Source organism: Triticum aestivum, chromosome 3D, assembly GCF_018294505.1.
Source record: "Triticum aestivum cultivar Chinese Spring chromosome 3D, IWGSC CS RefSeq v2.1, whole genome shotgun sequence".
NCBI classification, from domain to species: domain Eukaryota; kingdom Viridiplantae; phylum Streptophyta; class Magnoliopsida; order Poales; family Poaceae; genus Triticum; species Triticum aestivum.
The window spans coordinates 613,519,741-613,537,016 of NC_057802.1; positions in this window are offsets into that span (position 1 = coordinate 613,519,741).

The following is a 17,276-nucleotide window of genomic DNA, read 5'->3' on the forward strand; positions in this document are numbered from 1 at the left end:
TATGTTTCAGCGTCTCCCATGCAGACCAAATTTATTTCAAGAATAGTATTTGGAACCAGTACTGTGAAATATTACAACTTGATTAATCCGCACTGGACTATGAACATGGCTAGGAAACCTTCTTCGGGACTAAAACCAAACCACACCCTACTCTACTGCTTCATAACCAAGTGTACACTCCAGATCTAAGAATCAACCACTGCTGGACTAACTGCTTGCATCTTCATGATCTTCAATCGCAGCTGCATCCGATAGGCTAGCATTGTACTTCTTCGGCCGTTTGATGGACTTCAATTTTTTGTAGGGCGAATTAAGAAGGACAAGAGGCAGCTCTCTTCTATAATTGTCAATGTATGCCTGCATGGGAGGATATGTTAGTATCGTTCCATATGTTTACAAAATTGACAGAATTTTAGGTGTTATTCTACGTACTTGGTCATAACGCAGCGTAAGATCTTCTCCCGTAAAGAATTCGATGTTCTTCAGCGTGTAGAGTGCACAAGAAGAACTACAACAATTAATTCTGTTAGCACCATTTCACGTATTAACAATGAAAAACATACATAGAAGCTAATACTGTTGAGTGACTTGTCATCTTGTCTTGGCAAAGGAACATGCTTTACTGTCCATTGGGTCACGTTAATGTCTTGCCATGCATGGCTTTGTGGTCCATTGATTCGCAGCGATGCTCTCAGATGTGCTTCCACCCCACGTATCTGCCAAAGTCCATGCTATGAGAAGTTGCTCACGGTTCAAGGTTAGGTATGATGCTAAATGCTGTGTTATATTGAAAGACGTTTAAAATCTCACCACATGAACTACTTGTGTGACTACGTAGCTGAAAAGTGAATCAAGAATCTGAATCTCCCTCCTTCTGCGGTTTACGACCAAAAGGAACCAGTGGGTGTTCGCCATGTTTGTAGGTAGAAAAACCTGGACAGCAAAGATGATTACATCAACATGCATAATGATTACAAAAATAAATGTGTTTATGTCATGGTTAGATGGTACCAGATCAGGTCTGAGGTAGTTGTCTCCTTTTGTTGTTCCATGACTGCCCGCCAAAGCGGCCTCGTGGCAGTTCTCTACCTTACCATCTCTTTCGAGCATAGCGACGCCAGCCACCCTCTCAATGTAAACCAATTGCCCATCCCTTATGGCCTTAGGATGATCATGACGCATGATCTGAATCACAACATCAACCAACTAAAACAAAATTCAAGTTAATTGTATTGTGCAAAAGAAAATTGATAAAATAATTTGGCAAATATCTTACTTCGTCACCCAACCATTTGTCATCTAAAACTCCATCTGTCATGGTGAGGCATTGCAAATGCTTCTGTAGCAGAACAATGTCATCAGTTACCACCAATTGTTTATCAAGATCTGAGGTGTTGACAATTTCGGCCACGTAATTCTGTCAAAACTTGTCAAGGTCGGTCTCCAGCCTCGAAGCACCTGTGTCTGTATCTTTAAAAATGCTTGCACGGTTTTTCCTCTTTGTATTCTTTGTGTCCTTGGAATCGTTGGTAGACTCCGATGGAGTCCTGTTTTTCTTTCTCTTCTTATCACTATCGTATAGAACATAATCTTCATTGCACAATAATGAAGATGCCAATCTTTTCCGGATGCTCGTACGAGTTGGTAGCATGGAATCAACCACACTATCTTGTCGCTGCTTTGCTAAAGAATCATCATAGTTGTCCTCATCAACTGGGAAGACATGGGTCTCTTCCGGCTCCCTTATTGCCTTAGCCTTGGCAGACCGGTGTTTTCTTTTGGTACCTGCCTCTCCCCCCACCTCAATACTGACATCTTCAGCCTTTCGCACATTCTCATTGTGCCGCAAATTCAGAGGATACTATGATTCGAAATAAAGCACTTGTTAGCTTGCAATCTGCGCGAAATAAAAAAACAAAACCAGTTAACTGTAAAATGTGCATCACCAGGAAAGCTTCAAGGCTTGTGGTGGCTTTGGAATGCTTTCGCGAATCCAAACTCGGAGCACCCTGCGAAGCATCCAACTCTTTATAAAGCTATGAAACATTCTTGAGACTCTCCTTGCAAGCTGCAGCAACTGTCTTCTTCATCTTGAACGTGGAAGATCATATGTTAGCTATGAATCTGCATTAACTTAAAACAAAATCAGTTAGATGCGAAATGTGTATCACCATGAAAGCTTCAAGGCTCGTGGTGGTTTTTGAATGCTTTTGCGATTGCAAACTAGGAGCAGGCTGCAAATCTTTAGCTACGTTCTTCATGGGGGCATCCATGTTATCTTTTTGTATTCCCTTAGGAGAAATGCCTTTGGCAATGACCTCCGTGTCTTTTTTTTGTTTTTGCTGGTGAGTAGTATTCTCTCCTGGGACCTCCATTGGGTCCGCAGGTACTCCCAGGTCAGATAGTTGTATGTCCTCTACTGCTGGGCGATCAGCATCAAATATTCCATAGCGGTGGTTCTTTAAAAAAATGTGTTAGTGTGGAGAGTATTGATAGTAAAAATATTTATAGAAACTCATAATGGTATACTTACATTGAATTCTGTGATGAGGTCGTCCGTGCGTCTGCCGTTCGCAAGTGTACGCCTAAGGCACTCGTCCATTTTTATTCAAGGGTGCTCATCCTATCAAATTGTTGTGCACTGGCTTCCCGCACAATGGAGGCAACTTCTTTCAAATCAGCCAATACACGGCCCATGAGTGCCTTATCCTGCAAATTACAAGCAGTTAGAAGCATATGACTTCGATTGTACTTGCAAAGTTACAATATATATTTGTGCCTGATGTTCATCATTTACCTGACCGTCAGTCTTTGGTTTGACCGGCGTCCCAACTGGTGGCAGATTGAAAGGCCGCAGCAGGTCATCGACATACTGTATGTTAGTGGCGTTAGTATCATTCAAAACATATGGCAGATAATCCAGGCACACAGTACTAACACTTTACCTCTCCAACCCCTATATAATTTTTGTTGATTACGTTGTCAACCTTCTGTGCCTTCTCGTCACTCCAGTTTTGAATCAGCGGCCTTAACCTTGATGCATACGAGATGGTAGAGTCCAATTGGTGCACCCTCCACTTCTCGTAGTACCACGTCTGCATTACAACAAAAACAGCTTAGAATTTTTTCCATAAAATTAAATGTATTGTATGTTAATAATGATTGTATTACTTGTAGCAGTGGTAGGTTGCCCTCAGAATTTGCTCCACCATTTACAAATTTCCTGACGCTAGTCATAAGATGGTCAAGTGTAAGCTGTCCAAAATTGGTGCTCTTTATTGTCTCAACGTTTCTAACAAACCCAAGGTATTTGTTGTCCACATACTGCTGTGTTGTCGGGCATACATATTTGCCTATGGAGTACAAGACAAATGGCCTGACAAAATTAGGTGTGCTGTCGCCTTTCATCTTGGCTAGCAATCCTTTCAAAGTTACTTTTGTGTCATTGGGGTCTTTCAGTTCCTTCCACAACTCCAAAGTATCATTGTGATTTGAAGAGACGTGATTCTTCCCCATGCAGGGCAGGCCTTTTTAGTGTGATCCTACATGGTCTCCCATTAATTATAAAGGCATCCTGCTCTGCATCATATGAATAAGCGATGGCCTGGCACAGTAGACGTCTCATTCTCATGCCAGGAGTCTTGAGAAGTTCACCCAGTCCAATCAACTTGATGTACGTCAGTTGCTGTGCGTTTAATTCTTTTATGAACTTCTCGTATTGCAGCAATGAAGCAACCCGAGTTCCCTGAATGTACAAATAGTGTGATTAGATTCTGTATGGTATTCATTTAAACACGCATAGAACCGACTAGATCTAATCTATGCCAATATCAAAATTGTGCTCTACAGTACTGCATGAAATTATAGAGCTTCTAGGCCATACGATGAACACCAGACATAGAAAAACAAGCTATCTCTGTCGGCAAATTGACTGATAATAGTATAGATTTTTAGTAGAAAGAGCAGACTTTGGTCTATGTACGCTACTAAAGTTTCAGGCGTCACGCTTACGAAATTAATTGCATACATGATCACAAGATCAATACTTTATAGATAATCACCATATTAGGAATGTAACATGTGATCCTACTGTCCATCTTTCTCTTTAGTTTTCTCCTTTCTTTCTCGTCAACCTAAAACTTAATATAGTACATACATTTGATGTTCTCAATGCCAAATAAGTGAGGCATGCAACTTACGTACAAAACTACTTTGTATTCTGTCTACTGCGTATTTGATCAGGCATTTAGGAGTACAACGATTATTTTGTTGATTCGGTTGCTGGTTTTAAACAAAGTTGAATTACTAGTCCTTCCTTTCCATATCGTTGCACGTAGAACTTTCCAGCACGAAAATTAGCGCAAGTTTCATTATAGAGAGAGGCATTCACGACTAAAAACTAAGAGAGGAAGGTATCCACGATCTCCCTTAAGTTTTGCTAAAGCACATCTAGATGTGCTCTAAGTATTGCTTATCTAAGTCCTATGTCATTGATTTTATGCTAAGATTCGTGCAAGCCTTTCTAGACACACCCATCTCCCTTCGGTAAAATAGGGATAGTTCGTTATGGCTGTAACTAGACGAGATCAAAAAGAAGTGCGTCGTAAATAATGGGATTCCATGCAGACTTGGGAAGGACGGTGTATACAGAATACAAGGATCTCTATCGTTACCGGAGGATTCTCTCGATGGCGACCGACTCCATTGCCGTTCGCTTTCATCTTTTGATTCACCGGCTTCTCTGGCGTGCCCTTCTCTTTCGTCGGCTTCTCTGACGTGCCCTTCTCTTTAATCTCAGGATTCGCCGACGCAGGCTTTGAAGATGATGGCTTCGTCGGCTTCACCAACCTGGGAGCTACTTTGGGCGGCGTGAGGTGGTAATTCGGTGTAGTCATGGAAGGCTAGGTATGGGAGGCGTGGGGTGGGAGGCATGGGGTGGAAGTATACGATCTATGCCGTGAAAAGCTTCGTATTTATAGGGGATTCTCTAACAACCAATCACAAGGAAATATTGGGAATTTGGGATCTCAGGAAGAGGTAGTTTTAGATCATGTAATGTTTATTTATAGAGGATTCTGTAACAACCCACCACAAGGAAATATTGGGAATTTGGGATCTCACGAAGAGGTAGTTTTAGATCACGAATATTGGGAATTTTGAGAATTTTTTAGCAAGTTTAGATCCGTAATCTCAACCATGAAGCGTTTGGGCTTCTTGTGCTTTCTTATACGGGCCTATGGGATGAGCCCATTTTAAATGTGAACATGACAAAGGAAGCGAGGCCTCCAACAGGCGGGACGAGCCCCGTCCCAATTATGTAGGACGGGCATGCGCGAGGGCGCTTCGTCCTCACTGCCACGACTCTCCAAAAACGGTTCCTCTGCCTCTGCGTCCTCTCGATTCCCTCTTCCTCTGCGTCGCCCACTCTCCCAACAATCTGGCTTCTGGAACGGTGAGTTCTCCTTCCTGTCAATTTTGTTAGTAGTTCTCCAGTAGCAGCATATACGATGGCCTTCTTCTTGTCAATTTCTTGTTCTCCTGCTTCTTTATTTTGTGCGCACAGATTCATCTGCCTGCAACATGTAGTCCGTTGCCTTATGAGAATTTTGCACACAGATTCATCTGCATGCAACATCTAGTCCGTTGTCTTGTCAATTTCTTGTTTTTCTCCTGCTTCTTTAGTTTGTACACACAGTTTCATCTGCATGGGCGACGAACAATTCATAGATACATGTTTATTCTTGATTGTTGATGCAGTTGTTTAGATAAATATCTCAAGAGCGTAAATTTTGATTGTTAGTTCGCATATACTCCCTTTGCAAGGAAATATAACAACTTTTGGTTCACTGCTTTAGTGATTTCTTTACAGAGGAGTACTTGTTTAGTTTAAATTGTTCATGCACTTGTTTACATAAACTTTCAATAGCGCCAGAATTCCCGTACTATCTGCCGTCGTATTCATCTCGGCTTATTGTTATCATGTTATTGTCATGCTTCATGTCTTATACTGGTTTCATCAATTACAGTCCTTAGGCATGGCGTTCGAGAATGATTATGCTGCTAGGGCAGATGGAAATACCGAAATTTGTGTGAAGTACACGAACAAGGCTAGCTGTGTTGAGTACTGCATTGGCAGATTCAAATACTGGCTGCGGAACGACGACCAGAAGATAGTTGCACTGGATGTGGAGTACACCTGGCCTCGTGGTCCGAAACAGATGGCGGCCGTGGTACAGTTATGCGTTGGCATCTACGTCCTCGTGTACCACATAAGCGTTGCTGATGAGCATTGCGGCTTGCTTGCCACCTTCCTGCTCGACGAGGAGTACACCTTTGTTGGGGTGGACATCAACAATGACAAGAAAAAACTCAAGCATGTTGGTCTGGTGGTACAAAACTTTGTGGATATCCATAATATGTGGAGAGTGCCTGATCCAGTGACGATTAAGCCAAAGTATTGCTTGGCTGACTACGCTGGTTCCATCATCCACAACAGCTACAACAAGATGAAGGACGCTCTCACAGAAGATGACCACCATATATGGGCAGAAGCGCCCTTGCCCTTGAAGAACATCTATTATGCTTCCATGGACGCGTATGCCACCTACGACGTATACAGGCGGTTGGTGAACTTCCAGAAGGGGTTCGAGAGTCAGCGCCAGCATCTCACCAAACCATCTAGGCGGTCAAAGAAGTCCGGAAGGAAGAATGAATCAACCTAAAATGTTTTTTCTATTTATCTAGCTGATAGTCTGTAAATTTTATTATACTGTGTCAGGACCGGTTTTCGGGATATTAATTTCCGAGAAAAGGCCCTTGTGCTCACCAGCCCCAGGATTACTGTTAGCTGATGAGGCACCAACTTGATACAGAAATTCCAAGCAAAGTACAAAATATGTAGTACAAGACCATTGTGGCCTATGAGTACAACAAATAGTTTCTAGTGGTTGATGGCGGAAGCGGTTTGTGGTTCATCTACGTCTATGGGACTCCATTTCCCACAGGAACAGCTGACCAGGATAACTCCTATCTTCGCGAGGCTGCTATCATCATTGCGTAGGTTCCGGGACTGTCTTCGCAACGCTCCTCTCCTTGCACGAAATCTGGCCAAGACAATAGCCAGGGACAAGCCAGTGAGTACTTTTGAATGTACTCGCAAACATTATGAACGCGGGTATAATACAACGAATGATAATCATGCTCTGATAAATTCTATGATCACAATGTCAGTCACGAAATAAAAATCCATGATGCACGCATGCAGGTTGTTCATATAAAACATGAATATGCAATCCGAGAATAGAGATAAAAAATGCACCGACCGGGTGTTTGAAGTGACGCCTCGAAAGGATAATAGTATAAAGCATGCCTCAGTCTGGCGTCTGAGCGACACCACATAAAGGGCTTATAGGTAAAATAAGTAACAAACATGCCACAGTCGGGCGTCTGAGCGACACCACATAAAGGGCTTATAAAGTAAACAAATAACAAGCATGCCACAGTCGGGCGTCTGAGCGACACCACATAAAGGGCTTATAAAGTAAACAAATAACAAGCATGCCACAGTCGGGCGTCTGAGCGACACCACATAAAGGGCTTATAAAGTAAATAAATAACAAGAATGCCACAGTCGGGCGTCTGAGCGACACCGCATAAAGGGCTTATAGAGTAAATAAATAACAAGCATGCCGCAGTCGGGCGTCTGAGCGACACCGCATAAAGGGCTTATAGAGTAAATAAATAACAAGCATGCCGCAGTCGGGCGTCTGAGCGACACCACATAAAGGGCTTATATAAGAATAATCACAGTGAATATCCAGGAGGTAGAACCGTCCCAGGGATACTCAATAATTCAAACAATGTAAATGGTTAGTCCACAATAATCATCATCATCATATGTCACAGGCCATAATCAATGTTCTGGTTTAGCAGTTTTTCCTCCGAAGACCGAGACTAAGACCGACACTTGACCCATCCCGGACTGTAGTCCTTTCCCATGGACACGGCTATTCGAATAGATTTAACCTCTGCAGAGGGTGTACTTTTTACCCACGAGTAATGGATTCCTTTAGTCCATCGGGACTAATTCCATTTACGGTCTTTTAATTGAAAACACACCTGACCCGCACACACCGGAAACACCCATGCCCCCGAACCAGGTGGCATGCCTACCGGATGCATCCGGTATCTTCCACCATGGCCTCTCTGTACGGTGTGTGCTAGGAAGGGGTTGACAACTTACTGAACCGTACCCTACCTGCGGCAGGGACAAGTGGTAGTACGAAACAAGTATGGGGGTTACTGGAACAAGACTCGATCTACGACCGACTCAGGAGGTTCAAGCATTCCCTGTATGATTAGCATAACAAATATATTTCAATTAACAGATAGAATCACCACTCATCATACCTCTTCATGCCATACCGGACACACTCGTCTCGACGAGGAACTAGGGACAAGCTCGTGTCTACCCAAGGCAGAGACTTTCCCGGCTTCCTTCCGGTAGGCATGAAAGGCATACGAAGATGATTACTATCACAAGCAAATCCATCTCTAACAGCAGAGAATCTTCATTATGCACTCATGCGTATGATTGTATCGTCACATAAAATAACGAATGCTCCATGTCAAGGTGGTGTTGTAACCGTATCAAACAACACACAAAAATATTATGCCAGGGTTCAGAATGCTTGCCTTCAAGTTGTGGAGAGGCAGGGTGCATTCCAGAACTTTTGAAAGTTTTCTCCTCTCTCCAAAAATCCTATTTTTGAAAATATTCAAATTAACACATAGTTTTAAAACAGTACAAAAAAGTTTTTATGGAAATTTTTCAAATAAATACTAAAATAAACTATACAGAATTTGAGAAACAACAAAAAAAAGAATCAAGTCATTTGGACTTAAATTTAAAAAGTTATAGCCAGTCAAAGTTTAGTCAATATCTTGTTTTTAAAATAAAACAGAAAAGAAAACGTTTCGGATGAAATACGCTTTCGAGAGGGGGACACGTACTTGGGCTTTACGCCTCCACTTAACCCGCGCGGGCCGACCCGTGGGTCACTGACAGTGGGCCCCTTGGGTCCACTGGTCAGGTTTGACCAGTCGTCCCCGCCTTCCTTTCTTCTGGCCGAACGGAGGCGGAGCTCCGGCGATCGCCGTCGGCGAATGGAGGCTCCTCGCGGGGTTCTGATGGCGGGGATGGATCCGCCAGTCCAGGGCGGTCCTCCCGGTGGTCGACAGGCTGGCGGGGGCGAAGGGAGCCGCCGGCGGCGAGCTCCGCGGCGGAGGTGGCTTCGGGAGGATTTGGGGGTTTGGGCTACGGTGGCTCCCGAGCGAATTTGAGGTGTTGGGTGGCTCCGCGAGATCGAGGGGAAGCGGATGGTGGCACTGGTTGGACGGGGGAGGCTCTGGTTGCGACAAGCGGAGCCGGGGAGTGGCGGCGGCCGAACTTGCCGGAGGTGGCGAAGGGAAGGGCCTCTGGCCAACTGGGGAGGAGGGGGGGCTTCCTACTGCTCGAACGAGGCTGCTCACGAGCTTAGGCATGATCGGGAGGGCTATATATAGCCAGGAGAGGTTGGTTCCCGTGGCCGTGGATAAGAACGCCGGCGAACCGCCGTTCTGTAGCCTGCAGGACGACGTGGCGGCGACGGGCGCTAGCGGACGCGCTCTTGGATAAGCTCGGGCTGCCCAGGGGCGAGCTGGCGCGCGGCTGTGGCTCGGGCGGCGCCGTCCATGGCAGAGACTGCTTCGGCTGCCCGCTCGCTGCCACGGCCGACCTGACGGCGGCGCTGTAGGGCGCCAGGGGGGGCTTGGAGGGTTCTGGCGAGCGGATGAGGACGGGCGCGGCTCTGCGGGCGAGCAACGGCCAGGGGCGCGGGGCGAGTGAATGCGGCGGCTCGGTTGCGCGCGCGCGTGCAAAACGTGCGCTCTGGGCGCGCCCAGCGCACGCACGCGAGCTGTTCGGCAAAATGCCATGGCATGCCAGAGGGCTCCACATCATGTGAGGTTTGGCAAGTCTAGGTTATTGTTTGCAAGGAGGTTAGTGGACATGGTGGTTAGGCAAAGCAAGCAGGTCCAGTGTGCAAACTAAAAGCTATGTCAAATCTGACCATGCACATAAGGTGTTTGACAAAATGCCAAGGGCACCTAGGCATTTCTCGGGGTGGCCAAACTCTCCAGACTAGTGTCTCTCTAGATGCAAAAGAGGGTGGTAAGGTTAGTTGGTCAAGACTAGAAACTTGATAGTGCAAGTTTTTGAGAAAACCATTTCTGGACAGAAAGTAAAAGGCATAGTTTCATGGACCAAAAATACTCCAATAGATCCACTCTCCTGGACTTAAGGGTTTGGTAGAGTGGTCTATAAGCAGGAAAAAGAATCATGGGTAAAAGGGCAAGTTAAAATATGGTTGCAGTAGAAAATACCAAACTGGGCCAGAGAGCAAAAGAGGATGTTTTGCTCAAATTTTCCATAGAACACTAGTTGGTTTTTGCATAAAGTTGAATAATATACTCCTACTAACATCCCCTAATTTTGGTGGAAGTTTTAAGGAAATATTTAAATAGGTTGTAGTGCAAAAGTGCAAACTGGACCAGATTTGAAAACTTGGAGAAAAGCTCAAAATCTCCAAATGACTAAAGGCTATTTTTGCACAAAAGTGATCTAGGAACATCACATGTCATCCCCAAATTTTGGTGGGATTTTTAAATTAATTTATCAAAGGGTTGCAGTGCAAATGGGACCCGAAAACTTATGAAAACCCATTTTAGAGAAATACAGCTCGGGGAAAAATAATTATAAATAATCCCACTGATAAAAGAATTGTTTTATTAGAGAGGGTGAACAAGTCCAATAATAATTGGAAAGTTTTCACTTGGGGTGAAAACTCCACAACTTAGGAGAAAAGAGAGGTTCTGAGATCAAACATAAATCCAGAAAAAAGAAAATTTAATTTCTTAGCAAAATTTTAATAAACAAAACATGGTTAAATTTTTGGGGTGTTACAACACTACCCCCCTTAAGAAAACTCTCGTCCTCGAGATTTGCTAAGGACATATTTTGCAAAAGGATTGCTCGTACCATGCGATAATCGTAACATATAAAGCGGTTACTCCACACACATGATAGGATGGGGTCAGAGTAGAATCGCTAACTAAGGTGCAGTTGTGGTGTACTAGCAAGGTAATCGATAAGGTGATAGAAGAACGCGCGGTCGTGTATTTAGTGTATGCGTCTCGCCAGTCGTATAACGCGAGGGCATGCAAATTAATTATTTTTATTGAGAAAAACATGTTTCATCGCAGTGGTCTTTTAAGAAAAACCTTACTATGAAGTTTGCTATAATTAAAAACAATCGATTTTATTTTATCGAGAAACAACTTCAACCAATGCAATATACTAATACAGAAAATTTTTAAAGCACAACACAGTTATCACAACAAGCAGTCAAACGATACACAAACGGATATAGCCGCGGTGCTGACGGTTCAGGAAATAAGCTATATGTTACGAGGAAAAATATTCCTTGCAATGGGATATATCTCTCGTCTACTCGGAGCGGATGGGGGACTCACAAAAGGCGTCTCTCTTAGTCTGGCCCTCAGGGGTCCGCTAATGGCGACTAGGGTCTTACACAGCAAGGGTCTGGAGAAAAATCCATCACTTGTTGGGTCAAGTGCTCTCGAGCGATGACATAGTGCACTAGCTCAATTTGCGTCGGACTTTTCTCTACTCAGGTGTAGGGAAAGGATGTGGTTTCTCTGGCTGCTGCACTATTCGGAAAACAAAATAGCCACATTCACTGGCATAGGGTACCATGAATTGAAGATGGGTAACCGTTCCATAAGCAGCAATCGTAATTGCCATTGTTGGAGTGGGTATGGATTTTCCCGATGAAGGGAACTTCCGTAGGGTCTTGGTTTGGGTCTACCTACGGGGTGTGCCTGGTTGTACAATATTTCGAGGGGGTGAGAGTGACCCTCGATTTGAACAGATTGTACCAGGATGGCTGGGGAAAACCCATGGTATTGTGGTCAAAATCCCACAATAATTTTGATAAAATCCCCCCGGGGTGGCATCTGGGGTCTTTACATGAATCCCAAGGTGCGACCTGAAAAACAAATGGCTGTGAAGGCAGTGCACAAGGTGAGGGATGTTTGGTAAGATCACGGAGTGGCCTCATGTATAGCATCTGGGTTGGATGACATCTCGTGTTGTGGGGGCAATATTAATTGTCGGTTGGGGCAAACGTTCCCTTTATATAAAGAAAACAGAGTCTTCCTTCGCACGCTTGCGAATGGGGAAACTCAGGTGTCGATCACGGGCGTGTAGCTTACTGGGCTAGTCTGATAGGTTGGGCACCGACTGCCAAAAGCTGTCGGGGTCACTATGGGGGCTATCGGGTAGGATAAGCTTGGTTGTGGTGAGGTTAAGGTCTGGTGGGTGGGTTAACCTAGGTTTTTTGACCTGGCTAAGATAGGATTAGCCAATGATCAGCCTGGCTCTGATACCAACTTTGTCAGGACCGGTTTTCGGGATATTAATTTCCGAGAAAATGGCCCTTGTGCTCACCAGCCCCAGGATTACTGTTAGCTGATGAGGCACCAACTTGATATAGAAATTCCAAGCAAAGTACAAAATATGTAGTACAAGACCATTGTGGCCTATGAGTACAACAAATGGTTTCTAGTGGTTGATGGCGGAAGCGGTTTGTGGTTCATCTGCGTCTATGGGACTCCATTTCCCACAGGAACAGCTGACCAGGATAACTCCTATCTTTGCGAGGCTGCTATCATCATTGCGTAGGTTCCGGGACTGTCTTCACAACGCTCCTCTCCTTGCACGAAATCTCGCCAAGACAATAGCCAGGGACAAGCCGGTGAGTACTTTGGAATGTACTCGCAAACATTATGAACGCGGGTATAATACAACGAATGATAATCATGCTCTGAGAAATTCTATGATCACAATGTCGGTCACGAAATAAAAATCCATGATGCACACATGCAGGTTGTTCATATAAAACATGAATATGCAATCCGAGAATAGAGATAAAAAATGCACCGATCGGGTGTCTGAAGGGACGCCTCGAAAGGATAATTGTATAAAGCATGCCTCAGTCGGGCGTCTGAGCGACACCACATAAAGGGCTTATAGGTAAAATAAGTAACGAACATGCCACAGTCGGGCGTCTGGGCGACACCACATAAAGGGCTTATAAAGTAAACAAATAACAAGCATGCCACAGTCGGGCGTCTGAGCGACACCACATAAAGGGCTTATAAAGTAAACAAATAACAAGCATGCCACAGTCGGGCGTCTGAGCTCACCACATAAAGGGCTTATAAAGTAAATAAATAACAAGCATGCCACAGTCGAGCGTCTGAGTGACACCGCATAAAGGGCTTATAGAGTAAATAAATAACAAGCATGCCGCAGTCGGGCGTCTGAGCGACACCGCATAAAGGGCTTATAGAGTAAATAAATAACAAGCATGCCGCAGTCGGGCGTCTAAGCGACACCACATAAAGGGCTTATATAAGAATAATCACAGTGAATATCCAGGAGGTAGAACCGTCCCAGGGATACTCAATAATTCAAACAATGTAAATGATTAGTCCACAATAATCATCATCATCATATGTCACAGGCCATAATCAATGTTCTGGTTTAGCAGTTTTTCCTCCGAAGACAGAGACTAAGACCGACACTTGACCCATCCCAGACTGTAGTCCTTTCCCATGGACACGGCTATTCGAATAGATTTAACCTCTGCAGAGGGTGTACTCTTTACCCACGAGTAACGGATTCCTTTAGTCCATCGGGACTAATTCCATTTACGGTCTTTTAATTGAAAACACACCTGACCCGCACACACCAGCTTAACTTACCGGTGTCTGGAATCACCCACGACACTTGTCAAGCAAAACTCTAAGTGGGGAGGCTACAACCTCGACTTAGCATGGGATCACAAAATTTATAACGCGCGCTACTAAGGGGTGCCCCCCTCTCGGTCCCAACCGGAAACACCCATGCCCCCGGACCAGGTGGCATGCCTACCGGATGCATCCGGTATCTTCCACCATGGCCTCTCTATACGGTGTGTGCTAGGAAGGGGTTGACAACTTACTGAACCATACCCTACCTGCGGCAGGGACAAGTGGTAGTACGAAACAAGTATGGGGGTTACTGGAACAAGACTCGATCTACGGCCGACTCAGGAGGTTCAAGCATTCCCTGTCTGATTAGCATAACAAATATATTTCAATTAACAGATAGAATCACCACTCATCATACCTCTTCATGCCATACCGGACACACTCGTCTCGACGAGGAACTAGGGACAAGCTCGTGTCTACCCAAGACAGAGACTTTCCCGGCTTCCTTCCGGTAGGCATGAAAGGCATACGAAGATGATTACTATCACAAGCATGTCCATCTCTAACAGCAGAGAATCTTCATTATGCACTAATGCGTATGATTGTATCGTCACATAAAATAACAAATGCTCCATGTCAAGATGGTGTTGTAACCGTATCAAACAACACACAAAAATATTATGCCAGGGTTCAGAATGCTTGCCTTCAAGTTGTGGAGAGGCAGGGTGCATTCCAGAACTTTTGAAAGTTTTCTCCTCTCTCCTCTCTCTGCCGTTCTGTAGCCTGCAGGATGACGTGGCGGCGACGGGCGCTAGCGGACGTGCTCTTGGATAAGCTCGGGCTGCCCAGGGGCGAGCTGGCGCGCGGGTGTGGCTCGGGCGGTGCCGTCCATGGCAGAGACTGTTGCGGCTGCCCGCTCGCTGTCACGGCTGACCTGACGGCGGCGCTGTAGGGCGCCAGGGGGGCTTGGAGGGTTCTGGCGAGCGGATGAGGACGGGCGCGGCTCTGCGGGCGAGATACGGCCAGGGGCGCGGGGCGAGTGAATGCGGCGGCTCGGTTGCGCGCGCGCGTGCAAAACGTGCGCTCTGGGCGCGCCCAGCACATGCACGCGAGCTGTTCGGCAAAATGCCATGACATGCCAGAGGGCTCCACATCATGTGAGGTTTGGCAGGTCTAGGTTATTGTTTGCAAGGAGGTTAGTGGACATGATGGTTAGGCAAAGCAAGCAGGTCCAGTGTGCAAACTAAAAGCTATGTCAAATCTGACCATGCACATAAGGTGTTTGACAAAATGCCAAGGGCACCTAGGCATTTCTTGGGGTGGCCAAACTCTCCAGACTAGTGTCTCTCTAGATGCAAAAGAGGGTGGTAAGGTTAGCTGGTCAAGACTAGAAACTTTATAGTGCAAATTTTTGAGAAAACCATTTTTGGACAGAAAGTAAAAGGCATAGTTTCATGGACCAAAAATACTCCAATAGGTCCACTCTCCTGGACTTAAGGGTTTGGTAGAGTGGTCTATAAGCAGGAAAAAGAATCATGGGTAAAAGGGCAAGCTAAAATATGGTTGCAGTAGAAAATACCAAACTGGGCCAGAGAGCAAAAGAGGTTGTTTTGCTCAAATTTTCCATAGAACACCAGTGGGTTTTTGCATAAAGTTGAATAATATACTCCTACTAACATCCCCTAATTTTGGTGGAAGTTTTAAAGAAATATTTAAATAGGTTGTAGTGCAAAACTGCAAACTGGACCAGATTTCAAAACTTGGAGAAAAGCTCAAAATCTCCAAATGACTAAAGGCTATTTTTGCACAAAAGTGATCTAGGAACATCACATGTCATGCCCAAATTTTGGTGGGATTTTTAAATGAATTTATCAAAGGGTTGCAGTGCAAATGGGACCCGAAAACTTATGAAAACCCATTTTAGAGAAATACAGCTCAGGGAAAAATAATTATAAATAATCCCACTGATAAAAGAATTGTTTTATTAGAGAGGGTAAACAAGTCCAATAATAATTGGAAAGTTTTCACTTGGGGTGAAAACTCCACAACTTAGGAGAAAAGAGAGGTTCTGAGATCAAACATAAATCCAGAAAAAAGAAAATTTAATTTCTTAGCAAAATTTTAATAAACAAAACATTGTTAAATTTTTGGGGTGTTACATACTGCTAGTAAGTCGTAAGTTCCAATTTCCTGCAAGTTGAATCATCCTTTATTCTAGCTGTCTTGCCTAATTTGATCCACGTTCACGAGATATTATACTTAAGACGTTTATTTTGTTTCGGTTTTGCTAGCTATGATACAGAATGCGATAGCCATTTTTACCAAAAGATTATTTCAGATTTATAATGAATATTGTTCTCAACTGGGTTTGAATAGAGAAATTTTATTTTTTAATTGCATAGAGAAAGTTCATTTTTTTAATCAAAAGAAGGGTCGCCCCCTCTGATTTTCCATTAACAGAAACCACATGGTCTTTCAAGCCCCTGATACAAACTACAGCTAGAAACTAAAGTAATCAACTAGCAGCACAAATCATACATGGTAGCAAGCCCAGCCAGACTTAACATGAAGGTCCAAAAAATAAAACTACGGCAGAGATGCGCAGGTGACACCACAGTACCCTGTGACTCCACACTTGCAATGAACTGTACAATTCACCTGCTACATGCTCTAGCCTGCGCATATAGACCATCAGCACCTCTTTGCTCCCAACATCAACAACTCTTTGTTTACCACCTTCATCTGCAATATAGACCATCCCATGATCCACAAGCAAATTAGCTAAACAAGAATCATAAGATCACTATACCATTTATTTTGTAATCTCACATTATTCCTGCATTGCCCAAGAGTCAAGAACACAATTGATGCCCTTCCCGCATCTCCTATGCAAACACTCATAGGTAGTTCTACCATCTTAACTCCATGATTTAAAATATTAATAAAACCCCCTTAACGATTCCATTTGCATTACCATCGTTCATGATTATAGCCAGGGAAACAGCACCCAATAAAGCAACCACCTGTGAAAGACCTATTTTGAGTCCTGAATAGGGCCGAATCCTAGCATTTACTCTAACTGCAACATGTCCTCCTCTCATAGTCATCATCACCCAAGACATAATGAAGATGTAACCCCATAGATGCATAACTGCTATCAAAATAGTTTTCGCACTATACCTAGTGTAAAGGACACTCTTGCGTTGTCGTGCTACATTTGTGCCTCCTCGGTCAGCATGTTCATAACCACCTCGATCTGAAGATCTTCACGGGTGGTGGTCTTGAAACCGAAAAGAACAGCTTTATGAACCTTAAGCTCTTCACTGTCAACAAAATCACTCCATCCCTTGCCGAAGATGATGCGGCCATGATCACACTTGTGGTACTTGACCGGCATGAAA